Here is a 27,295-nt window from a genome sequence, read left to right on the forward strand (position 1 = left end):
AAACTCTCTATATCACTACCTTGCTCTCTGGAGTGCTTACTTGGCTCCTGTTCTGCCCTTCCCCACCATGGAATTTGCACCACCAGCCTGTGCACAGAGGAGCATCACCCAGGATATCAACACTGCTCACATCACCCCCACACACAGCCCAGCCCTGCTTTCCTGGCCTCTCCACACCCAAAAGCAAGAAGGAAGCGTTGGCCCTCTTGACTAATCATAAATGTGACTCCTATTTTTGAAATAATTAATGCTTTTAAAAGGATTTTTTTTCCTTCAAAGTCTCACTCTGAACACTCTGACTTTGTGAATCCTATTTGCGTGAATGATATTTGAAAAGAATTTAAATGGCCTTTCCATTTTTATTTGAACCACACTTTTGGATTAAAAGAATAAAAAGATTTTTCAATTAAAAATGAAGGGAAATTGGTTAGGTGACACTCAAGAGTTTTATCAGGTCTTCAGTGATCTGTAGAAAGTCAAATATTTGTTTTTCAAAGCAAATTCCACAGCACATTCATCACCACTGTTCAGCTCTAGGAGATAAAATTTAGCTGTGGGAGCACAAGGCAGAAGTCACAGCTCTGGCTTGCCATTGAAAATACAGGTGCTGAATCTCTTTCTGACCTAGAAAATGTCACTTAACTTTGAGTCCTTCACCTACCAGATTTAAATAGGCAACGATTACTGTTACTTCTATCAAAAGGAGCTGTGGAAATGATGTTTTACCTGGCTAATATGAGGGTGTGCAAAGGAAGTGGAGAGGTACTATCGTTTTCCCTCAGCCTCAGGCTGTTTAGTCATGTATGGTGGTGTGATATGACAGGGACAGCAAATATGACAAATGTTCATCTGCAATAGTTATTACGATTATTACCTCTGCAGCAAGTAAAGAGCATGTTTTAATGCAAACTGAAATGGGACTGACTGCGTTTTTGTTTTAACAAAGCAGCATAAACTGAAACTGCTGGTAGATTCCGGCTCCTGAGGTGCTGACCTTGAGCTTGACAGCTGTTTCCCTGTTCCTTCCACCGTATCACAGCTGGCATTCACACACCTTTTTCCAATGAATGAGCCAGATACACCTACTTTGCTATCATCCCCTTGGAGACAGTCTCTGTTTTTGCTGGCCACCTAAAGGTAGAGGAGGGACATAGGTGTCCACACACCCACACACACACGCAGAGTTCCTGAAGACAGGGTGCGCTTGAGCACTGGGGAGACTGAAGTAGATATTTCCCTTGTGCAGTCAGGGTTACCCAGTAAAGTTGTTTTACCTCCATGATCTTTCTGAGAGGGAAATCCCTAAAATAGGTGAATGAAGGTCTTAATGGAACAAGCTGGCTTTATTTCATGTTTGCCCTAAAGCCTCAGCACACTGTTCCAGCAGCGTAAAAGACTATAAAATTCAAATAGGTTATATTTACAGCCACAGTAAGGCCTCTTTACAGTGTGCAAATGATAGAAACAAGAAGCAGGTATGCCTGAAAAGTACTTTGTAGGGAGCCTTCTCTTATAAATTGGAAAGCATCATAATCTTTCAACTCACTATCTCAAGAAGGCTTTTTCAGCCTTTCCTCCTTTTGTTGTGAGGAAAGGTTTGGCTGCAATCACTTTACACTTATGGCTGACAAGAATATATGGCACTGCCATTCATGACAGTATCCTTACTAACCTGATGAGCATGCTGGGGAGGCTTGCTCTCGCCAGATCTTTCACCACCCCAAAGGTTGTCAAGCCTGTTGTCACTCAGGTTTTGGAGTGTGGCAGATCCAGCAAGGGGGTTGTGTATGTGGGAAGCTGAAAATTTACAAGAAAAGGGCATAAATTAGGAAAAGAAAGGGGAAAAAAAAGGAATATAAAGAGGTCTTTCTTAATGGTAGTATACAATAAACAATGATCCACAGTGTGCTAAAACTCTCTGGTAAAGGAATTGTAAATGGTGTAAAGAACAGTTATGCTTCAAGCATATCTCTAACTTCCTTAGGCCAGATTTGAAATTATTTATTCAGTCAGTGCAGGTTCTGAAACTGATATGATTTTTTTTCTTTACTCCAGATAAAGAATTGTAAATTTGGCCTTTTGCATCTGTATGATTCATTCCAGCAGTGTCGAACTGAAATCTTTAATGTTTGAGTTTGTTAACCTATTGTATACAAGCAATTTATCAAAAGTGTTATTAAGTTAAAGGCTAGCTGATTACAAAAGATTTTTCTCTTTGATTTACCAAAAGTGACACAGTAACCAAACACACATACTCTGTTGTATGCAATTAATCTGTATGACAATTTTATCTCAAAAAAAGGAACAGAAAAGGGATAAATAGGTCAGACACCCTGAGTTCTACTTTCCCATCAAAAGTTAAACCAAAGTGTCGCATATGGAATGAAGAAGTGCTCATGCAAATCCCTGGCATGACAGACCTTAATCTCGTCTCACCAAAATCACTCCAAATTAGAGGGCAGCCCAGGAAAGCCAGTATGCCAGTATCAAAGAGTACAGAAGAAAGCCACTCCCAGAGTCCTAGTTATGTAAAAAGCAGGGTGCTACTTAGAAGCCTCACCCTTAGAGGAAATCTGATATGTATAAATTAACTCTCTTAAGAGAAAAGAACCTTGATAACTCTGCCAAGGAGGGCTGTATATCTGGATGTTGGAAATAGGAAGCAAGGGTGGCTGAAACACCATAGTGCAATGGTTCACACTTTATGTTCAACCAAACTTATTTTTAGTTTCATGAACAAGGATATGTAGCATCCAGAAGACTACCTGCCCACAAATTGTTAGAAAGGCCACCAAAAAAAAAAAAAAATTATAAAGAGGAAGCTGAAGTGTCTTAATTTACTGAGTCACTAAGGTACTAAGACTGTACTTATAGCCCTGGTATCCCAGCTAAAAATCAGTCATGAATTCTTATTAATCACTACTGGAACTTGTTGTTGTTTCATGCATTTCATGTTGTTTCAAGCATTTAAAGTTCTGTACCAGTGGCAGACCTATTTAACACTTTGCAGGAGTTCTGCTCCCCCAGTCTCGATTTAAAAGATCCTGACATATATTTTACTCAAGCCTTGCAAGAAAAATCAAGGAAAAAAAGGCAAAATAAAAATAAATAAGCGGACACAGATTTCCTAAAGTTGTGTAAAGATTATGCATATTAAGATAATTTCACTTCAGAAAATACAAAAACACTGATCTTGCCCTTGCTGTCATTAAAGTAAATAGTCCACTGGACTAAAAGTATGCCGTAAAGCACCTGTAAGCTTATCGTTCTGTACCACCAGTTTTGTGCTGCAGTTTATTTCAGGCAAGTCAATCCTTATTTCTGACAATATTTAGTTAAGAATTAGGGCCACTGGGGGTAAAACCTAACAGGTTTTGTCCACTACTCCATTAATGAGCTACTCCAAGGGAGAGAACTTAAAGGGAAATTAAAGAGGACACTGACTTGAAATAAATACATACAACCAGCTGTCCAGTGAAGCAACAGCCCTGAGCTGTAAATTGGTTAAAATTTCTTGGCTCGGAGGAGAAAGAATATTTGTAGCATAAGATCCCATGACCCTCTCTCTGAGCAGCAGGTATCTTCCTATGAAATCTGTGACTATGCAAAGATAGAACAGCAGTGAAAAAGCAGGCAACTTTCAGAAGTCATACCTTTAAATAATCATAAAATCTTTCTACACTGTACTTTTTGTGAGCCATAACTCACATTTTCTCAATCCCAATTCAGAAATTACAGTGTTATTAGTTGCTAAATGTTGAGCTAATGCTGAGCTAATGTTGAATGCATGCTATCACAGTTCATGAGGGTGATCCCTAGAAGACCCTCCCCAGGAGATAAGAGTAACCAGAGCTATTTAATAGGAAATGAAGCAAGCAGGTGAAATAATTTATGTAAATATGTTGTATATAATTATCTCACTCTGCTGAGGTCCTTGATAAGTTGATATTTTCTGCCCGTCTCTCTTTATCTATGGCACTGTGCCAAAAGGAGCAACATTAGTGTCTAATGGCAATATCCTCAAAGGTACTAAGGCAATTTTCTTCTCCTTTGTACTTCAGAATATAGTCAGAGATATGTAGAGAAGTAGAGCAGCTGATTCCTAAGCTGTGTTTAAAAGTAGTATTCAGATGCTATCTTTTTACTCATGGACACAAAATAGAAAGTTTTCTCTTGAGAAAAGACAGTGCAGAGATGGCTCTTTGGACATCACTTATAGCTTAGGAGTTCAGCAGCACTAGGAAGAACATTATCTCTATGGGATCAGAAGTTCAGAGCAAAGTTCAAGATACAGCTTTTGCTATACAGAAATTTGGAGCTTATTTCATTCTTTCAGTACTTACTCACTGTCACAAGAACGTGACATGAGAGCAAAGCCATTGTCTCAGTAGGGAACAGTGACTAGAATCACTATTTCCATCTATCTGCGGTGTCCCTTACAACTGATACCCTTCTTAATAGTCCCTAGACCCAGAAAATGATGTTGCTCTGCTCATAATTAACACATGTAGTGATGCTAAGCATTGTTAAAATACACAACAGCAAAATAAAAATTTGCATTCATAGCCACAGTTTAATTAGGAAGATTACAAAGATACTGTACTAAGAAGGCATAAATAATGATATGAGAAATACACTGGGCACAGAGATTAACCTTTCAGCAGTTTTATTAATGTGTCAAGTCTTCAAAATGGAGTTACAAGTTCTCTGTGGAAAAATTCTAATGAATAAATTTATAAATGCATTTCTAACTTCTTCCTGGAACTCATGAATTATTTCTTCATTTTTCACAGATGCAAATACTGGAGAAATGGCTAATGTAGTTTGGTCTATAAAACATAACTGGAAAAATCATTGCTGCAACAGTGTAGTATCTCTTTAGTTTTTTTTTTCCTCCCTCTCCAAGTTAATTCTCGTTAGCTCCACCCCAAAAAAAGAGAGCTTTCAGCGCTCCTGAAACAGCTGTGGTTGTTCCTGCCACAGTGTATGCCTTGTGCTAGCTGTAGTCTGCTTGTGTCCTTGGTAGGAGAGTTTTACGCTTATCCTGTCATCTTTCTGAGGCAGCTGAAAACATACCAAGAGGCGAAAATCAGAGTTCAAATCCAAGTCAAGCCAAACTCTGGACTAATGATTATCCAAAGTAGACAAACAAGGAAAGATGTCACCACTGACATTCACATTGCCCCATCTAATCTTATCCAAATAGTCAAGAAGGGAGAGAAGAAAAGAAAGACCTCCTTATATTCTATTTTTTTACTTTCTTAACCTGGATGACCAGGGTAGACCCTGAAAACAGTGAGAGCATACCCAATGGATGGCTTCCATGCAGTGCTGTCAGGGTGGGACACCAGGCTACATCAACAGTCAGGTGGTACACTGTGATTTCTGAGATTCTAAACTATGACTTGAGATCTGATTTACTTGGCTAGCCCACTAATTGTCTTTACATGGAATTCCAAGGATAAGAAGGTGAGTTTTAATGGTGAAATGAAATGCACTTTTTTTCTTATGTTTTGTAGATTCATGTCACCTACTCTTTTTATTTACTCAGTGATTCCTGAGCATGCAAGTTACTAGATTCATTTAAGGAAGTTGTTCTTGAGGCTACATTTTTTTTTCCTGTAGTAACAGAGAGGTCCAAGTTCAGTCTTAAGCATCATAGCCTGGACCAAAGAAAACCAAAATACAATCTTAGAATCATGCAGTAATCTGCAATAGAAGGGACATCCAGAGTCCACCACCATTCTTGCTGTGAAATCAGTGTTCCTGTAGGGACTTAGTGACTGACATATGGGGGGATTTGTCTGTGGTTCCATATGTGTGAGATCTTTTGTTGAAAGTGCTTTAAATGAGCTTGATTGTTCCTTTGCATTCTGTTTAATAAAACAATACAGATGGAGCTCTCCAAACAATGAAAAATTGCTCTTCTGTGTGCCTGAGTGAAAAATACTCCATGGAGTTTTTAATGGGATTAGCTAATACGTATAGAAAATGGATCTTTCCTGAGAACCATGTCATATCTTTCAAGCAGATATTACAGGCACAAGGAAAAGGGAGCTGGAGAGAGTAATTTTCTTCTTAGTAGTGTGTGGTTGTCCTTCGTTGCTTGAGATATCAGATAAAAGAAGAAAGGATCAGCAAGATCATGAGTGGCATGGGCCCAAACCTAAAATATAGCCATCACAATCTTAGACAGGTAAAAAGATGGAGAGTAGGAAACTCAGGATATGACAGACCCACTGACTATTTCATTTCCTTTGAAACACAGACTTTTTCTGCTTTTTGTTAAAGATCTCAATGAGTATTTCTGCTCTGAGAAATGTTCATGAGCTCTCCCTTTGTGTGGGACAGTTGATAACTTCCAATCAATTAGACTAGACCTTAGAAAGGCTTCTCCCTTCCTGGCTTACTGTGACGCTGGTCTAGGCATTTCCTAGGTCAACACACTTCAATACACTTTTCTTTTAATAATACCAGTAGTGACCTTTAGAGCTGAAGTCAAATTACAGGTGGTGAGGTGCAACATTAATACTGCTACAGTGGATTACCTTATCTTATTCTATAGTATCAAATGTGAATTTATTTGATGAACACAATAGCAAAAACTTGACCCAAAAGAGACCTGTCAGGGAATATACCGTTTTCAATGCAGGCAACATCATAAAATCAGGAATAGTTCTGCTTAATATGAAGTTTGAGAGTAAACATAAACTATTCATGAATCAATCAACGAGGTCGTAGTATGAGTTGTTCACTGATTCATATGCCTTTTTTATTTGATTTTGGTCAGCATTAGGTATCTTTATCTGCTATTTTTATTCTTGGTTAAGAAAACTGCTCACTCAAATTTCATGTGCTTCCAAAGCCAAATATAGATACGAATTTCTTTGGATTTTAGACATATGTATGGTGTTAAAATTCACAGTGATGCATGTTAGGGAAGGATCCTGTTCTCATTTCACACTTCTGACAATCTGGAGCACCTCTTTTTACTTCAGTGAAGATACAGTAGTTGAATCATAAGAGAATGTGGGTCCTAGATTTTAGTATGACTTTATACCTTTGAAGGTGTATTTTTCTTCATCCTAAAAATATGCATCCCTGAACAAAAAATTTATACAACAGTCTGCCCTTTAAAACAAAAGAACAAGAACAAAAAGTCAGGATTACATCAATTTATAAACCTCAGGCATCAGACTTTTAAATATTTCAAATCCGAAAGGTGCAGAAATACCTTAGAAAGGTGAGGTATCTTTGAAAACACTCTAGCAATGAATCTGCTTTTTAAAAACAGTTCTCAAGTAAGTCAGGATCATAGTCAATAAGCAACTATGCAATAAACAGCTACAAATGACTAAGCACTCTCTTTATAAAAAAGAATCCTAGCTTCAACAAGCAGATGGATTTGGCTACTGTTGCACGCTTCATTCATATATAGGAACTTCTTAAATAGAAGGGTAATGTTTGAAGAAAATGCCTAATTTACCCATGCAAGGGCTATTAAGGCTTCTACAAAGCAGAAAATTAGTTAATGCACTCAAAACCTTGTTGTTCTTAAATTACATAGCATTGCTAACAGCTTAAAGGCAGTTATTCAGGTTTACAATTCTTCCCATGACTGATACCAGTGCTGTTGAATTTAGTGGAAAAACTGTTGAAGTTGTTTACTAAAACTGTGAGGAAATGAAGGTGTTCACAAATTGCTTTTAATTTTGTTTTGTGAATTCTGGTATCTCCAAATTTAACTGGTCAAAGGCTTTCAAATGCAAATGAATGAAAGCCTCACCCTACAATTCAGATAGAATTTTAGTCAAAGCTTCCCTATAAAATTGATTAAATGAAGCAGGAGAAAGAAAAGGTACTAAATCTAGGTAGTGAATTCTTTACAAAGTATTTCTAGGGCTTCATCTTACAGGAGTTCATAGTCTGAATCTACTTCCTGAACTCCTATGTTAATATGTGCCAAGGTGGATCTGTATCTCCAATGACTCTATGAAATAAATTCCATAATTCTTATTTATTTTCTGTCTTTTTTCATGTTAAGTGTGAATCTTAGGGACACAATTTGGTATCCCCAGGTTATAAAAAGTGAAAGTTCAGGAAGACAAAGAAATATAAAAACTTCTCCTTCTATATTCAGAAGAACCATCTCAAGATGGTATCTGCTTGGGCCACTGCCATTATCCCAGCTCTACGGCTGACACCAAAATAGCACAGTAACTGGAGACACACAAATATCATAGATAATTATATTCCCTTTAGTTAATTCCAACACCACAGCCATACTTTTCAAATGTCACAGTGGTGCTGGCAAATCAACACTTCCATGCATTTGACTGTGCTATGACAAGCTCTCAGGTCAGCCGGGGCTACTCTGCGCCTGGCCCCAGTCTCACCCAAGTGATCCTGCTGACCACAGCCAGTGAAAGAGCACCTGTGGGGGTGGAGTGCTGGTTCCTTTAGCTGCACGTACACGCAAAAACTCTTTTTAATGCCTTGCTGGTTCATAGAAAATTGTTTCGCTGACATTTGCTGTAGCTTTTTGCTTTGCTGAGTCAGTCTCCCTTAAAATAAGGATTTGTTCACATGAACATCAGCAGTAAGTCCAAGCGGCCTCATATTCGTTATCCTCTTTGGGGATATACTATGTAAGCTAGCTTGCATATTTTCTTTCTTCTAAATTTATTCCTTGCACTTCATACTTCTTTTTTAACAAAGAGCAATGTGATAAACCCTTATTTTCTCTTAAGTTACATGATCTCCCAAACTCTTCTTTTTATTTATAAAATCAGACTTGGTGTCATATTTAGTTTCAATTATATTTACTTCTTTTAAAACAATTGTTTTAAGATATAATGTTAACTATTTTGAAATAGAAACATATAGGATACTTCTTTAATTATTAATGAGGTAAATATTTGTTTATTTGTGGGATACGATGTAACAATGAGATGAAAATGGACCGTAACTGTAGCCGCCAATTGGGCAAAAGTTTTGATGGCTTCATGTCTTTATTATTTAAAGAAGGACTTAATAGATGAGTTGGGTAACATTAATGTTCATCATTTTAGAATGAATATTACTATCTGGGAAATGCACATGTGTAAATTCAAGGTAGATTGCAAGATTTCATTTAGAAACAAGTGAAAAAAAAGGATGAAAATTATAATTCTAATCAAGATTAAGATAGTTGTATAGAAAGTGAGTTGAATTTATATTGGAACATGTGATCATTCTAATGTGTAACAAAAAAATTACTTTCTTTGTCTTGACTACAGTTTCAGCAAGCATTAGCTGGATTCATTCCTGCACCAAAAAAGCTTTTGGCAGCACTGCAGAATCTTCTTAGTATAAATTGAGATTTGAATGCAAACTGAAATAGCAGTTTAATCCTAGAGTAGGTTTACTTATTGTGGTTAGCTGCCTATTTACAGTTTAGCTGGGGGAAAAACAAAATAGAATTTTAAAAAAATATATTGTACGTAAAAGTTATAGTTCATATAATGGCTTAATTTTTTCTGTCTATAAAATTTAACTTTACCAATATATAATACTAATATACTTAGCAAAAAGCTTACATATAGCTCATACCCATATGAATACCTTTATCATCTTGTGTAATAAAATATATAACTACATCACAATAATGATTTGATAAAGGCTTTCTATCAAAATGTAGAATTAAAGAAAAACAAAAACAAAACCAAAACAAAACAGAAGATAAATTAAAAAAGAAAAAAAGAAAAGACAGTGTTAGATCTTTGTGCAAAATGAAGAACACTTGCTGAAATATTTTTTGGCCAGAACAATTGCATCTGGTTTTGCCAGCAAAACAAAAGCTGGATACATATTTTTGTTATGGTTTTTTTCACACTTTACGTATATATGCTCCAAAACTTTCCAGAGGAGACGAGACCAAAGTCTTCCCAGGATCTTTACTAGGATAGCTCATATCTCCATTACTCTTCTTCCTTTGTTCTTTATGCTTTATCCCCCTATTTTCTTTGTACTTCAGATTAACTTGAAACTTGAGTCTTGCTTATGTTATAACTATGATCTAGGGCTAAGTATTTTGGTCAGGTTTTGGGAGGTTTTTTAATTATTAAATTGGTTTACTATCAGAAGATTTTTTAAGGCAGTAGAAACTGAGATTAATAGATTTATGGTTCTTTATCCTGCAGGAATTGCCTCTGTACTGGTAGTGTTTCAACTGACATGTTTCAAGTGGTACAATTCTGGAAGCTGACAAGGTTTTACGTAGCTCACTTGGCAAAAGAGCAGCTTACCGCAGGGTATGAGTGTGAAATTACAGCAACGTGGTAACTGCCAGGTGCATGTTCTTATCCCACAGAAAATATGGTGGAGCTTTCCTCTTACCTGCCAGCTTGTCAAACAAGGCATCAGGGCAAAACATGCAGTGTGCACTGGATGTAAAAATCTTCCTGATAGAAAGCAGAGCAAGAACCATAGATGAGAAGAGTCATTACAAGTAACTACAGAACTGCTGGGTTTACACCTAACTGCAAAGAGGAATGGGAAGCATAGCCTCTAGTTGCTTATTCATAAGCCCCATACTCACTCCTCAGCACACAACTTTTATCAGGCTTCTTATATTTCATCAGTGCCTTTGTCCCAGAAATTCTCACTGAATGCACAGGAGCTTAAGCAGTCAAAAGTAGACATCTTTATTCAGGGGTATAGAGGAGTAGCAAGAAAACCAGCTGAGCATTAGAAAGTACTCACATAAAGTCTATTCCCTCCTATAGCTAATACCTTCTCACTCTGCCAGCTCCTCCACACGTAAATCACATCAATTTACACTCCATTTCACTGACTTATACTCTAGTAAGTGAGTGTAAGTAGGTCTTAAGGTGTCTAACTGAGCATAAAGGACTCTAAATTACACATTTTATGCATCACCTCTGAACCTAGCTCATAGGTTTTAAACAAAAGCAGAGTAATAAATCGATAGTTTGGAAGAGGGAGGACGTGAAATGTGTGTCCATTTTGGTTTCTCGAGGTTATCACTGTATTTCATCAAAACTAATAAAAAGGTCCTGCATTTTTATTTTTAACACTATTGAACTCAAACTGAAATATGCTCCAAATTCTTCAAGCAATTATTTAAGCAGGTAAAAAAAAAAAAATAGAAAAACATGAAGACACTAAATAAATCAGGGTTTGGCTTGTTTTTCTTTTTATTTTTTTTTCATATCTCAGTTTTGAGCTGTCCCTGAAAAGTTTCAGAGAAAGGCATGTTATTTTTTCTTTTGGACCATGCTCTGAAATCTCTGTCAAACTTCATTCTGATTCACTGTCAATTCTACAATGGAATATTCACTTAAGTAAATTGCTAATGAGATTTGTGGCAAAGCTATGAGCCTATGAATAGCATCTCAGAGTCAGTAAAATAGTATTTAGAAACAGTGGAATCTATTTATTACCAAATTACTTACTCCTGAGGTCAATTATTGCTACAAACATTTAATTAAATGGTGATGTAAATTTGATGAGCCTACTCAATACAAGCAAAGCCTGTTCTGCACTTTGAAAAGGTGAATAACAGAACTGTCCCTCCATCATTCCAGCTAAAATTAATTGGTCTCCTGGAAGTCTAGTTATAGAAAATACGCAAACTCCCTGGTTCATCTTCCCCAGAATCTCATCTCCATTAGCTTAAAAATGTACTAAGAACAAGGTTTCTCAAAGCAGAATAAAAGAACAATACACTTTAATAATGGGAAAAATCCTGAGGGTTATATCTTGCTAAGGAGGGTTTTTTTTAGATTTGTTTTTTTGTTGCCCTTTTTTTTCCCCTGAGTTAGGGGGAGGGTTTCTTTTAAGGTATGGTATGGAGCTGGAAGGGAAACAGTAGTTAAGCAGCGAAAGCTGTTATTATTAGTGCTCTTCCTCCACAGTTTAAAAACAGATTCTGGTACTTATGAGAATGGGGAATGGCATTGCTCCATGACTTCCTCCCTGATAACAAGTTAATTAGATGTCAAGTGCTAAATGCTAGATTCTATGCATTCAAAGGGACACTTATAAAAACAAAAGAATTTGGCATCTAAATAGCCTGTTTGCTTCTGGAAACATTTATTTATTTTAAGACTTCAAAGTAATGACAATCCATAGAATATAGCACTCACATTTTAGAACACATATTTCATCACAAAGATCTTTTATTTCAATTCATTCTCAGAAATGATAATTATACACCAAGCTTACCCTGCTAGTACTGCACTGTACAGCTATGAAAATCAAAAGACTCTGTTTTATGCATTTGCTGAACCAGAGATTTTCTTGAAATCCCTTTGTTGAAAGAATGCCCAGTATTATGAATGACACAATCTTTTGGTCTTCATTCAGACAACATTTTCAGTGAAATAAAAGACATTTTTTGGTGTAGAGGCCAGCAATTTGCCCCTGGTTCAGCTGGTCAGAGTTAAGAACAGTTAGGAGGGAGACTTTTGAGTGTCAGAACCAGAAAGACACAAAGAGCTACTTGAATTCTTTAAACACTAATGTTGCATTACATATCTGTCTTGTTCAGTGCCTCTAACAATAACCTGAAGGAGGTGATGAGGCCCTTTCTTCAAGTTTGCAGGTGACAACAAGGAGGGGAGGAACAGTCAATACAGTTGAGGGTGGAGGGACCCAGACTGCTGAAGGACTGGGGCCAACAGGAACCTTATCAAATTCAGCAAAGACAAATGTAAAGGCCTGTACATGGGAAGCAGAGCCTCTTGCAGTGTTACAGGCTGGGATGGGTTGGTTCCAGGCAGTTCTGCAGGAAAATTTCAGAGTTTGCAGTAGTTAAAAAGCTGAGCATGAGCCATCCGTGCATACCTGCAACGGAAAGGGCTAACTGCATTCTGAGCTGTAGGAACAAGAGGAGGGCACATTCAAGGAATCAAGACAATTTCTCATTCCCATTTACATGCCACTCTTTGGAACACTATAAAGCTACTTTGTCCAGTTTTAGCCAACTCCATCCAGTAAAGACATTGATAAAGAGCATCATAGAGTCATCAAATCACAGAGTGGCTTGGTTTGGAAGAGACCCTGAATATAATCTAGTTCCAAGCCCTGCTGATGTGAGCAGGGAAGCCACCCACTGTATCAGGTTGCACAGGGCCTCGTCCAATCTGTCCTTGAACACTGCCAGGTATGGGGCATCCACTTCTCAACACAGCCTGCTCCAGTACCTCACCATCCTCATGGTAAAGAATTTCTTCTAAACATCTAACCTAAATCTATCTTCTCTTTGTTTAAAACCATTTCCCCTTGTCCTATTACTATCCCCTCTATTTTATAAGCACCCTTTAAGTACCTATAGGCCACATCACATTCTCCCCAGAGCCTTCTTTTCTCCAGGGAGAACCACCCCAGCTGTCTCAGCCTGTCTTCATAGGAGGGATGCTCCATCCCTCTGACCAACTCTGTGGCACTCTTCTGGACCTGCTCCAGCAGGTCCATGTCTTTTCTGTGCTGAGGACCCTAGAGATGGATGCAGCACCACAGGTGGGATCTCGTGAGAGCAGAGGAAAAGAATTACCTCCTTCAACATGCTAGCCACTCCTATTTTGATGCAGCCCAGGATATGTTTGCCTTTTGGGGCTGTGAGTGCACACTGTGGGCTCATATTCACCAGAAACCCCAAGTCCTTCTCCTCAGGCTGCTCTCCATAACTACTTCTCCCAGTCTGTGCTCATGTCTGGGATTGCCCCGACTTGGGTGCAGCACCCTGCATTTGAACTTGTTGAACCCCAATATGTTCTTGTAGTCCCACATCTCAAGTTTTGTCCAGATCCCTGTGGATGGCTTTCCGTCCTTCTGTTCTGTCACCCACACCACTCACCCTCTTGTCATCTTGAAACTTGCTGAGGGTGCTCTCAATCTCACTGTCTGTGCCATTCATAAAGATATTCCAGAGCACTGATCGAAAGAGGAGCCCTGACAGACATGACTCATCACCAGCCTCCCAGGCATAGAGGTGAGGCTCACCAGTTTGTAGTTCCCTGGGTCTTCCCTTCTACATTTTATTAAAAATTATAGTGATGGTTCTCTTTTTCCAGTCACCACGGGCTTCACCCGACCGCCTTGACTTCTCATAATACAGGGAAAAACTTTTTCCCAGTGAAAGAAGTCAAGATTAAATAGATTGCCAAGAGTACAGTCTGCATCCTTGGAAGTTTTCAAGTTCTGACAGAATAAATTTCATCTGACAATGAGTTGACCCTAATTTCAGCAATGTGTTGAACTAGAGTAAGGAAGTACTGTAGTAACAGTTAGAAGAAAAACCCTGGAAGAGATATTCTAGGTGTCAAGTTTTCTTGTTGAGGATTTTGTTCTGAATGCCCATATCTCTCTCTAGCACTTGCACAAGATACTACTAGAGTTGATACACACCATTCTGAATAAAATCTTCTTTTTCATGCTTATTTGCCACCAAGGAAAACAAACTACTCCAGTCACAGCACATTTTGGAATGACCATGTCAAAGGTATTTGTGCCAGCCAATCTGTACATATTGGCCATACACTTCTTAATATGTCTGTCCATCAGAAACATATTTCACAAATATTTGTGATCTCTGGTCTCAAGAGATCTGGTTCAGTGAATTCATAATAAAAATATCTCTTTCTCTCTGGTTTTGTTGCATTTTAAGTGTGAGTTATTTTAAAATTTTGTTTAGATAAGTAAGCAAATTAAATTAAAGCCTTATTTAGGACTCTTCAGCCTGTTTCTTTTCCATTAGAATTAAAGGGGACACTATTTAAGAGGTAAGGTAGTAATTGCAGTAATTGCTGAAAATTCATATCTAGCAGCATGGTCTCACACATAAATATACACAAGAAACTCATTTAAATGTCCTTAATAGTAATTAGCCCGTTTACCCCTTAAAACTATGAAAGTATTATTGGAATCCTTTAAGAAATGCATTTTATTCACCCAATAGGCCAGAAAACTTTCTCTGGAACCATTATTCTACATTGTGTAAATATATATCCAGTCACATAATTATTTATCTTCTATTTCTTCATTATATATTTAACAGTTTTTTGAATTCTGTTTACTTTTCAGCTACGAGTCCATCATACCTATGAAAAGCAATGGTAAACCTGGATATTGCTACAGAACCCCAGAAATTCCAGCAGGCACGCAATTAATCACTGGATCTGCTGAGATTCCTACAGCAACTTGCTCATAATTCAACTTTTCTCTTACCAGTGCCAAAACTCATCTGCCTGTTTTTATGAGATCTTAAAACTAATACAGTTGCTATCAATGTAAACCCTTTAGTGAGATGTGGAGGATGCAGAGCATCTGCCATCTACTTTGCAACAGGTATAACTGAAACTAAGGACTACATCAGTGAGAACAACTGATTCCTTTATGGAAATCCAGAACAGAAGGGTGAAGGACCATTCCTGAGAAAACATCAAACCTTTGCAACATCAGTTGTGAGGCTTTTCCAACTTTTAAGAGATGTTATGATCAGTTGTTCTGAAAATAACTACTGCTCTTAAATTAGAAGTAAAACATGGCAAAAGCAAGCAGGCAGTCAGACTGATGTCATTTTTATGACTCGCGAGTTCAGACCCTGTAAGAAAACAAAGTTTTTGAGGTTTCAACACAGCAAGACACCTGCTGCCAGCCATGATGACTTGTGATTTGTATGGATTCTTTTGAAAACCTGGAGTCCATGAAGATTTGGCTTCAGCTAATCATACTCTCCTGAGAAGACAGGAGAGGAAGAATTTCTGTCCTGATAATACCAGAAGACTCCTTCCCCACCCAGCATACAGCGATTAGCCACTGAACAAGATGTGATGTGGAGTATATGCTCTGTGATTCACACTGGCTTAAAAAGGGCATTTCTCTTTCATTATTGCCCAGCTGGATTTGGGGTTTGTAAAAGGCTGACATACAATTTGACAATTTCCACTAACCTGAGTGGGAATCAGTCCTGTGGTGACGGGATCCCTTCACAGAGAACTAGCACCAGGTAAGCAATCAAAAAGAGCGTGCTGACATGTTCATCTGGAGTAGAACATGTGCCAGGAAGTGATGTTTTGACTTCTTCACACTTCCAAAATCATCTCCCAGATGTACGGTCTGTGCAGAGTTGGAAGGAAGAGTTAGCTCTTTTATTAGTGTGCCAGTTTCGCTTAGTTGGCAGCTGGGGTTAAACCATGACAATTAGAAAGCTGCAGACTTGTTTAATCCAAACACACTAGGATAATACAGAGAGACAAGTTGTATAAATGTTGAATTTGGCTTAAAGACTGTATCAGTACAGGCAGATCCCTGGCTATGTAAATATATTTATTTGTGTATACATTGCATTTGTACACTATACACTGTTATATACATCTCTGTATATATAGATCTCTGCCTATGTTAGAAAGAACTAGAGAAAAATTATTTTCACAAAATACTGCATTGGAAAAGGTAATAAAGGAAAAATATTAATTTACGTTTAACACTGAAAAGTGGCTTGCCCTAAATTTTCATGGTTTGAGAAATACATCCAAGTGAAAACAAAAAAAAATAAAATGGCAGGCTGCTGGTTAACAGTACACTGAATCTAAATTAATAGGAAAGAGCATTCAGAAACCCACTGCTCCCAAACTTTCCTTCATCCCTACCTCACATTTTCAGTTTTCATAACTTTTATTTTCCCCTGCAGCCTTCTTCTCACACTTCCACTGAAGGCTGCACAAATAGTGTAAATTATAGTGTTCCTCCTATCTTTTTCTTTAGGGAGTTCTTTTTGTAAATATCTTTCAAATCATGTATGATGCTATGAGCCATCTTGTCACTCTTTCACTCTGGAAGGAAGAGCCAATGACAAGTGAGAGGTCACAGACATGTAGAAAATACAATATAAGACAGATTAATTATTTGGTTGAAAGCAGTGGGAGTCGATTAATTTTGGAGGGCCGTCATAATCCTTCCTCAACACATGACCAAAACACGGCCACTGCATTCCCAAAATGTAAAACTAGTCACAGCCTTCTTTTTTCCCCAAAATGCTTTTGTGCTCTGGAGGATGACCAGAATGTATCTACTGAGTTTCAGAAACAGCAGAAACCTATTGTTTATCAAAAGATAGGGAAGGACTTGGGATATGTGGCATAAAACACTGCTGGACCCATTCCAGTTAAAAATTCTTTCACCTCAATTTGACTCATGAAGAAGACTTTCGGTGGCCACTACATAGAGCAGTATACCCTCTTCTCGATCAAGAATTGTGCCACAAGGTCCCAGTTATAGCCAGTCACCCTCTGCCCCTATACCTCCTTAGCTTACAGCTCTCTCAGACCTGTTACTCTCGTGAACTTCCCTGGCAGTTTTGTGGCAGGAGTAGGAAAGCCAGAAACCACTGAATTTGAGCAGTTGCTGTTAGGTGAAAAGGCAGTAGCAATAACCATTAGCAATAATAATTTAGAGCCGACAGTAGCTCTAAATGATGCTGTCAGATATTCAAACTGGAACAGGGTTTTTGCTTTCACCTGCCAGTACTAAGCAGACCTGAGAATGAAGACTGCAGTTGTCCCTGGTATACCACGTGCTGTGTTTAGGTATGAAAAAAACCGCTGGTGATAACACAGGAGGACAAAATTTTACGAGATACAGCTTGTGGGGAGGAAAAAGGGAAGACAAAAATAAAGCATGAATATGTCATTTCTAGGTGATGTCTGTGGGGTATGGCCATTTCATCTTCCACTTCATATTGTCTTTGCCTATAAGCAGGTTGGGACGAAGTTGAAAGTTGGCATCTTTTGCTATCTGTCCTGCAGGGGCAGAAACAACTGTATAAATTGCAAGAGCAGAGATTAATGGGGGCATTTTCCCTGACCCTTTTTCATTTTCTTTTGTAAGTTATAACAGCACAGCCACTTGTGCTTATTACATTGCACTTTGTGATTTAGGGCTTGAGATTCTGTGCTAAGATAAAAGGAGGTTAAGAAATGAAAGGGTTGGGGAAAGAAGGAGGGAAGAGGAGTACAAGAAGAGAAAAAGCAGGCAACACGAGAAGAGTTATGTCCTTTGAAGCAATAAATAAGTCAAAGCTATGAAGTAATGCTAAGAAATAGCTAATCCACAGCATACTTCAGCATAGATGTATAAAACAACAACCTCTATGACACAAGTGGCAGCAGTGGCGCAGCCAATCTATTGGCAGAAAGGAGGTGTAAGGTAGCAAAGGGGATTAAATAGCAACAAAGAAGAGACAGTCAGTAGGCCTGAGTGTGCTATAGCATTTAGCAGGACCAATTATATGGCAGGAGGAAAAGGCAAGCTGAACAAAAAAATGACAGAATATTCCATAGAACACCAGAAAAGCAGAGAACATGGGAAGCCAGAGATAAAGTCTCATCTGTGGCCCTGAGGGCCAGAAAAATGGAGTTCCTTCTAGCTGCTGCAGTTGGAATTTGGTTTTTCATCAGCTGCCCTGGCTGGTGAAAAAAACTACAAAACTTGTTCTGTTCACATTGTGTTACTAACTGTTTCTAGTTGAAGTTTAGAAGTTTTTCCAGAGCCATGTTATACTCTATGTTGATGAAGATCAGGAAATAAACTAGAAACATGGGTGGCTGCCAGGAGCCTTGGATAAGTACCTATTTCTTGATTGTTTCTTGAGAATGAGTGGCAGCATTGATAACAGGTGATGTATTCTGCTGTTTTGGATGGAAAATGAGAGAGTGGCAGCTGAGATGTGTGGGTGTGTGATGCTGTAGTTGACAAGGAACTGGTAACCAACAAAAGAGTGGAAAAGAGAAAAAAATATTTTGTTACTTAAGGAAGTTACGGAGTCAAATCCATTTTGTGTCTGATGAGAAGTTTCCTACGTCATAGTCTGTAGTAGGATACAATAGCTGAAAATTCAAGATAGACAAACTCAAATGTATAATTGGCATTGAAGATAATTAGCCATCATGATGTATTATCTGGTTATGTTTCCAAGCTATATGTTCTTTCTCAGTTAAAACTTATTAGCTTAATAAAAACATTTGAAAATCAAATTAGGCATACTCTAGCAATGCTTCATAGACCCCTTAGATGATTCCATTGCTACTTTAAAAATATAACACCTGCTAAAGATTGATTTGTTTAATTTTATAATACAGTGTGTATAAAGATATAAAGTATTTCTAGTATTTAAAAAATTAATTGAAATTAAAACAACATATGAAAAGATAAGACTGGTGAAGTATTTGTTCCTTTTGACCTGGCTTCTGCTCTTTTTAGTGCTATTTGATACTTTTTATATGCTATCAAGAATTTCAATTTTAGTGAAAGTAGAAAAACTAATTACAGAGAGATATTAACGTAAACTGAGTTTCAGCAGATTTCTTGTGACCTGATATTTTTTCTAGTCTAGAGAATTACCAAACACTTAATAGTGTTTTGTTCACCTGAGCTCAAGTAAATAAAGTTCCTAGGCCTCTGAAACTCACCTACGTGAGGTAATGATACCACTGTTAATCTGCCTGACGCTCTGCTAAATGCAAAAACAAATAAACAAACCCATCCACATTTGTTTTCCTTTCATATAAACCACCACAGTTTCATTAATTCCATTATACCAATGTATATCAGTTAACAATCTGAAACATAAGGTATATGCTATTTTATCCTTCTACAGTAACCTTCTGCCTGATAACCTTCACCTACTCATAAGAAGGATTTCCTAGTGAAGGAAAGGATGCTCATTTGTCCCATTTTACAGATAAGGAACACAGTATCTGTACAGCCTAAAATTAATGTTTCCACATTTACTTCTTCCAAAGCAGCCCTCTTAAAATTTTGTTTATCTAATTTGTAAGGCACCCTCTGTAACCCAGTTTTGCCAGGTCTTTTAAAATAAGATGTAGTAAAGATGATGAGACAGGTACCTAGGAGGAAAAAGACAAGCATAAGCAGTTGTATAATAAGAAAAAAATAAGGCAGTATTTTCATTAACTAAAAGTAAAACATGATGCATGATAAAACCAAGAAGGAATGAAAATCATCAGTAACAGTCCTTATCCCCTTCTGGCCACCAGTCTAATAATTATCAGCTGACAATTTTACAGAAATTACTTACAATAAAGAATTTGGAGTGCTTTTGAGTTTTAGTCTATGTCAAAGATAATGTCCAGAGCATAAAAGGTAGATTAGGAAAATGTGTATAGGCTGTTGTGGTGTATAACAGATCCTCAATACTGAGATTTATTCTGCCTTGCTGGCACATTCATTTTTTAGATAAATAGTAGTGTTGAGTATAAACTGTTGGTACATGTGGGAAAAAAAGCTTTACCAATATTTCTGCATTGAAACTGCTAGAAGGTTACAAACACACCCGGTAATTAAAACAAATTAAAAGCAAAAAGCAGCTAGCAAGAAGTAATGGATGGTCCAGGAGACATAAATGAGGAAGAATGCAGACAAGTGCAGAAAGATGTATAGAGCGTTCAAAATGCTAACGGATGACAGACAGTTCAATGCAGATAAATGAAGTGCAATTATGACTTTGATGAGCTTTCGTGACACAAGACTACTCTTTGTTCAAGATAAAATATGAGGAATATAGATGAAAACATGAATAAAATGGGAGACAAGTCATTGTGCATCATTAATGACTGATAAGAAACAGAAAGAAAAAGACAAATCAATGAATTTAATGAATCTTAATAGTCCAATTGTCTATGTCTGTGGATTAGTACGCACATGCTTCATAAAATATGATCATTTAGAAAAGAAACGGAGAAACAAAAGGGAGCTTCTTCATGTTCTGTTAAATACAAGGTGTCTAACTGAGCACTGGACTAGAAAAAGATCATCAGTTTCCCTGACTTCTGCTTCTTCATCCATGACTTTTTTAATCAAGATATGTAACTTGAACAACTGGCCAGGTGGTTTATGGATCTTTTTGCACATTTCTCTGAAGTGTCAAACATGACATGGCCAGAAGTAACAGGGTGTTGGCACAGCTATACCAATTCTCTGATTCATTGCATCAAAAGTTGTGCAGTCAGTGTGATCTGACTCAGCTGACTCAATAGAGTTTGCCCTGCAAAAGCAGGAGACATTTTTGTCCATTTATATCCAAGTATAGAATTCCAGATTTGTGGTAGTAACCAAATACATAGAAAGCAATTTAATGGTCTCTCTTTTAGTACAACCACTACACCACAACAGAGGAGATATTCCCAAAGGATCTACTCACGTGCCTCCAAGAACAAATTTCCTAGGAAATGATGAATTTAATACCATCACCTGCAAACCTGAAATAAGCATAGATAAGTCAAATAATTCTATCAGAGGATAAGGTAAGCTCCAGTAGACAATGCCCTGAGGCTACAGGCAATGAAGAGTTCACAGGTACTGACTGCAACATGCTCCTTAGCTCAGGTATCACATGGCACAAATATTATTCAGCATTTCTGGACAGTTTAAAACATATTAAAAAAAAAAGGAGGGGAAATTAAAACAAACAATCCAATAAATGCAATCTTAACAGTAACAAAAAGTGAAATAAAACCGGAACTGTTAACTCCAATCTTCTCTTAGTCACAAAATTGAAAACCATGAGATTCAAAACCTGCATTTCTAATGGAAATCATTACATCAATCTATGACATGATGTGGCAGTCTAACCCAATATTCACTAGGAGTTCCTTTCTTCCAATAATTATCTTGTTCGCTTACTTTGTATTGGTTCTTTAATGGGTTTCTTTAGGTTTTATGACTTTTTTCTAGTTTGAGAATTTGCATTCTTGAAAGTTAGAGACTTTTTTTTTTTTTACTTTAAATTAGAGCTGTGACTATTGACTCATTTGCAGTGGGGGATCAAGCAGCACTGGTTAAAGTTATTACCTCCCCCAGTTGTCCACCCATCCCTTTCCTCATTTTCCCTCAATAGGAGGAGCTTTTTTAGACTGGCAGCAACCAATGACAGTTACCAGTTTACAGGCTAGAAAAAAAAAGGAAGCTGGAAATTGACCTTGGTCAGTGCTAGTACATATTTTGCTGTCGTCTGCAGAGGTTCAAGAATATATCTCAGTAATAACTGCTGCAGAAAATGTACCTGCAGAAGCACAGCAAAAAGCTTTGGTCAGTAATTGCTTAAACTTCCTCAGTTTCGATGACTGCAAAAGTCTGCATGTCTCAAGCAATAGCCTTACTCTAGAAATTATCTCTGTCAAATTATCATCAACTATAAGAAAAATTATAAGACAATTGTTCAAAATGGTAATGGTAATTGTTCAAATGGTCCAATCTCATACACAACAGTGAAACGACTAAGGAAAGAGAAGCACTGATAGCATCTGAAAAGAGCTTAACACATATATAGATGAAAAATTCTGTCTTTCAAATATGTAATGCAATAGGCTATGCAGTATGGATAGTATGGATTGGTAAAACTAACTATTGTCGGAGGAAAGAGCTGGAGCTTGTTTGTGAGTTTATGAAATGGCCCTTCAGAGAGCTGATGTTATGTATTCAGCAAGTATTACACGTTTTTAGTAAGTCAGGTGTGCAGTTACTGGTGGCTAGTGTCATAAAACCAGAGTCCTGGGGGAATCCATGGGCCTTGATGCAGTCCATCCTTCCCTGGCAGCCCCCCCTCCCCACTCCTTCTCTCCAACTCTGCTCTGGTGCAGGGGCTTTGTGTCACCTTGGCGGTGGCACCAGAGGCACTCACTTGCTGGAGGTGTGCAGGTCTCCAGTCCTGTCTTCTGGATGGGCATTGGACAGGCATGATAGCCTTCTTTCCAGCCTTGTCTCCAGTCCTCTGTGAACCCTGAGCCTGACTCTCCATCCTGGCATGTCTGGGAATATTAATGAACCAAGCCCCCTTTTTTGTCCACCCTGCCTCCCATCTGCAGGACTGGCCGAGGGCACTGCCTTTTTCTGGGATCACCCTTGACTTCCAGCTCATCCTCCCTTTTTCTTGCTGCTCCCTACAACAAGTCCAGCAATAAGCTGAAAATTGTAAGAATGCTAAGACTGGCCATAGGAGTGTTCAATAGCCAACAATGACCTTTGAAACCAGAGAAATCCAAGGACAATGACAACAAAAGTGTATAGTTAGCCTATTTTGTTCAATAGTGGTTGATAAAAATTGTGTTTGACAAATGCAGGAAACAAATTCCAAAGATGTTCCTATAGTGAAGCCCCAGCTTCTCTGAGCATGCAGAAATCTGTCTCTGTGATGAACAAATGCTGACGAATATGCATATGCTTCAAAATGAAAATGAATGAGCCAAAACCTGAAAACTCTCCTCTCTCCAACTCATTATTTGGACTTAGTAAAATTCACCAATAAATGATTACACACTCAAGCTGCTTCATTCTCTTCAGGGAGGATGGCACTGTCTTCTCTAACCCGAGCAAACAGAATAGCTTAACTTCTTAGCATTCTTTCTGCCTGAGGCACAGAAAGGAGGACCATTTTATGATGCAAGTAAAAAGTTCCGTTTATCCTGGGGGTATATTCCTGGCTCTTCTTCAAAACTACTCCACCTAGGACATTTTCAGTGTGGTGTGTTTAACTAAATAAGCTCATGGTAGATTTCCAGTGCAATTTGTCACCACCAAGTAAGCAGAATTAACTGAATAGAAAATTCATCATGAACTGAGGAAGGGTCTGTTTGAGTTAAAAGCAAAGAAGAAGCAGACCTCAATTACTTAATTATTAATTCTGCAAGACAATTATATATATATATGTCTGTATATGATCCAGAAAAGACTTTCCCATGTGCTGTTATCTTTGCATATAGCTGGTCAGTGCTCCCTCAGAAGCTGAATTGTATACAGTATATATAAAAGGCAAAATTGGTCTTTCCTCAGGCATTGTTCAAGGTCTTGAGAATTGCAAAGTCTGCTGAATGGAAAGCAAGAATTCCACAAGAGGAATGGAATTTCCTAACAATGACTCCTAGCTGAATTAAGTTCACCCTAAATTTGCAATCCTGGTGCAATTTGGCAGATGAGTTTTCTCACCAGAAGGTTCCTTCAGCATCCCATTGGTGAAACAAATTTAGACTTTCCCAGTTCTGCTATACTATGGGAATGATATAAAAAAACCTACTGGCACTAGGCACCTCATTCTTCATAGCATCAATCAGTAAGCAGCCTCATAACTTTTAGCACTGCATTTCTATTTCAACATAGCACATGTCCCTCATAAATGCACGTCCCTTCTCTTTCTGGCCACGGTTACCTGGATGGGCACCTTTCACTGGTTCAGTAGATCTAATCAGAGGTCTTTGTTCCTCCTGACAACATTTCCCTTAAGTCTAAAAGGCAGTGCCTTCCTGTTCATAAAGAGATTATTGAAGTGGCATAAAATCTCTTTTACTAAATCCTAAGAAAAAGTTTTAGGTCTGAACAAGATTAATCTGGTGCCCTATGTTTTGAAAGAGTTGAAGTTGTTGACTGCTGTGACAACCTTCCTATCCCCCTCAGTCCACAAATCTGTGATGTGGGTGCTTTGCACTGCTAAAGAGCAAGACAAATGGTTTCACAAGATATTTTCACTGCCTCAAAATCCTCTTGAAGACCTGAAAGCTTGCTGCCAATTTATAAGGATTCAAAACATATACCATCTGCCTAGTCTTTTTTTTTTCTTTCCTTTCAGGTAATCGGTCTGTACCATGGTGAAATGTTTTTCTGCCCTCTAGTAATAGCCCCTGGGAAGGGGACCTCTTGGTGCACCAGCATGCAAAGATTATTGCTCATTTATTTCTGAGTTTGGAGGTGTAATCATGTAGCCTCTCCTTCTTGACCCTGAAGGTCAGGGTAACATCTTTATAACTTTTTCTTCAGGTAATTGAAACCAGTTTTCCTTTTTACCTATCCTTCTTACAACAATATGTTTTAAAATAAATAAACAAGAAAGACTAGAAAAGGCTTTACCAAATGATGTTACCAGTTTATCAGAATCTAGGGATTAATCCAGAAAAGGCAAAAGTCAATACATTTCAATAGAAAATTTGCATTCTCCCTTGTATCCTATTACACATAATTAACTGATACTGGAATTGAAAGAGGGTTAACAGTTGTCAGATAGAACTTGAAGTATTTTGAAATACTGTAGAACAAAGTTTGCTGACCTTGTGTAAAGCCATGGATGGAAATCAAGAAAATATAAAGCTAAAGCTGTGCCATGAGCCTTGGGGTCTATATTATAAATTGTATCATTTTTTAATGTTCTCTCTTTAAATAATATTTAGAGATTTGGACCAGGCTAATTTTTTAAAAAATAATGTTCTCCTGTCCAACTTTTATATTTTCTCATAATTCTAATGTTCATTCATGTTTATCGAGCTGAAAGAAAATTTGCTCCTCTTTGATCATTTAGAGGCACTCTGTCAAAATTGTAACCATACCCTTGAAAATACAAAAAGTTACGGAAATGGACTTGACAGAGACAAAAGTGAAAGAATTATTTGAGTTTGCCAAACCTGTGGATAAGAAAGTACAAATAAATCTGATTTTTAATCAGTAGGAAATTAGAATGAGTGAGCTCTTGAGCTCCCATGGGAGACTGGGTAGATAGCCTTGAAATCAGAAAGGGATGCTTTCTCTACAGTAGATTAATAGTCTGCCTTCTAGGCTTCTCCACTTAGAAAAAAAGAGCAGCATTGAATGCATAAGGGGCAACTTAATGAATGCTGTGTGACTTTCACTGAGGTGTTTCAGCTCTATATAGTGAAGCAAGAGTTTGTCTGATAGAAGGGTGTGGATTATTTTTTCCAGAAACATAAAGGTGCAGTGAGAGAACCAGAGACGGAAGATACGCCTTTATTTTAAAAGCTGGCTATGACAATGGAAAGGACCTTAATGATTACGCTTAGAAAATGTGAAAGAAAAAAATTATGTTGGCTATTTGTGTGTTATTTAGAAGGTTTTACTTATGCCTTCCACTCTAGCCATGGTAGGCAGTTAGATCAATCATAATTTTTTTTTCATATATGTGTTGATTTTAGTTTTTCTCATTATTCCCTTTTCCCTTGCATTGTCTATACAAGAAAAACCAAACAAACCCACAAAGAAACAATGCATAACAATATTTAATGACTGCTGGATTCTTATGTCATGATTTAACCACTTTAATTATCTTAATTTTATCAAATTCAACTAACTGTTGATTGGATTGATCTCTATTTGTGCAACTGTTGTCAGCATGAAAACTAAGGTGAGAAACATCAATATATACACAGAATCTTATCTTCCTTATAGACTTTTTGCTTAAAATAAGATAGCATAATATCTAATGCAATTTTTCATAATTTATTTTGGTCAAAAAACTTGGTCAGAAAAGTTTACTTTTTATTGTTTGAAATATAAAAAAAGTGTTGCAGTCCAGTGTTCCTGTCTTACCTATTTATCCATTTCCAGCATGTCTATTGGCTGGCATCTGGGTAGATCTGTTTTAATTTTAAGAAAATTTAACATGAATCTCTCAGGTGTTCGGAAGGAAAGGGGAAAAAAAATCAAAATATTTTAAGCAGCTTATAGCCTGGTTTCATTGGAAATCAGCTTGGCAAGTAGTCCCAAACAGGAAACTTTGGAACTTCCTCCTCAGTTCTGAAAACAAAAAAACAAACAAAAAAAACCCCAAACAAAACAAAACAAAAAAGATCTATAAGATTCACAGATTTCCATGTGTTTTGGGATCAGGCAGTGAAGGATGGCCGAATGCCAAAGGCAACCCATAGAAATAGTTTATCATAAAACTGTCAAATGCTAAATGCAAAAATCCCTTTGGGTAAAGAAGAGAGAACCTCTATTAGGTTAAGGCTATGACGTGCAGCAACCCAAAGCCTTATGCATACAATGACAAGGTGATACCTAACAGAATATACAACTATAAAAAAAGGAAGTAACAATGGGCTGAATGGAAAGGGGGAGGAAAGAAAGCACTGATGAGAAACATGACAAACAAGAACAGTCTAATGGCATAGCTAAGTTTTCTAATTCATTTTATTTGGAAATAAAATCCAATCCCAAAACTCTAAAATGGTAGAAGTTTACTATTTGAGTCATATGACAAACTCTGCCAAACTTTGTTTCAGAACGAGTATGGTATTTCATGTTAAGCTCACCAGAGGTGAGAGCTCAGGGAAAGGGCATATTGGGTATGTGTGCTTCCCAGCCTAATGGAGTTCTAGTTAAGTGCTTCATTTGTTTTATTGAAGTGGAAAGGAACATATTTATAACTTCATTTTGTTTAGAATTCAATAAAATATAACAATATATTAATAACTCATTGTCTGCTATTCTAAATGTC

The 27,295-nt window shown here is 37.6% G+C and overlaps 1 long non-coding RNA gene across 4 annotated transcripts in view; it reads right to left on the minus strand.

The window, feature by feature from the left end:
* The window catches only part of LOC121674191, a 31,640-nt gene extending 4,345 nt beyond the window's left edge, over positions 1-27,295 (minus strand). Inside the window, exons 1-3 of one of the 4 annotated variants that reach the window (XR_006019490.1) lie at positions 16,656-27,295; positions 15,957-16,122; positions 1,673-1,797 (exon numbers count right to left, since the gene is read on the minus strand). This is a non-coding gene — a long non-coding RNA (uncharacterized LOC121674191). Of the gene's footprint in view, positions 1-1,672 lie in introns of all 4 variants that reach the window. The other 3 variants (XR_006019491.1, XR_006019489.1, XR_006019488.1) reach the window with 3 other exon arrangements.

This window comes from Corvus kubaryi, unplaced genomic scaffold, assembly GCF_017639235.1.
Source record: "Corvus kubaryi isolate FWS band 111438036 unplaced genomic scaffold, C.kubaryi_AGA036_p1.0 66, whole genome shotgun sequence".
Classification (NCBI taxonomy): domain Eukaryota; kingdom Metazoa; phylum Chordata; class Aves; order Passeriformes; family Corvidae; genus Corvus; species Corvus kubaryi.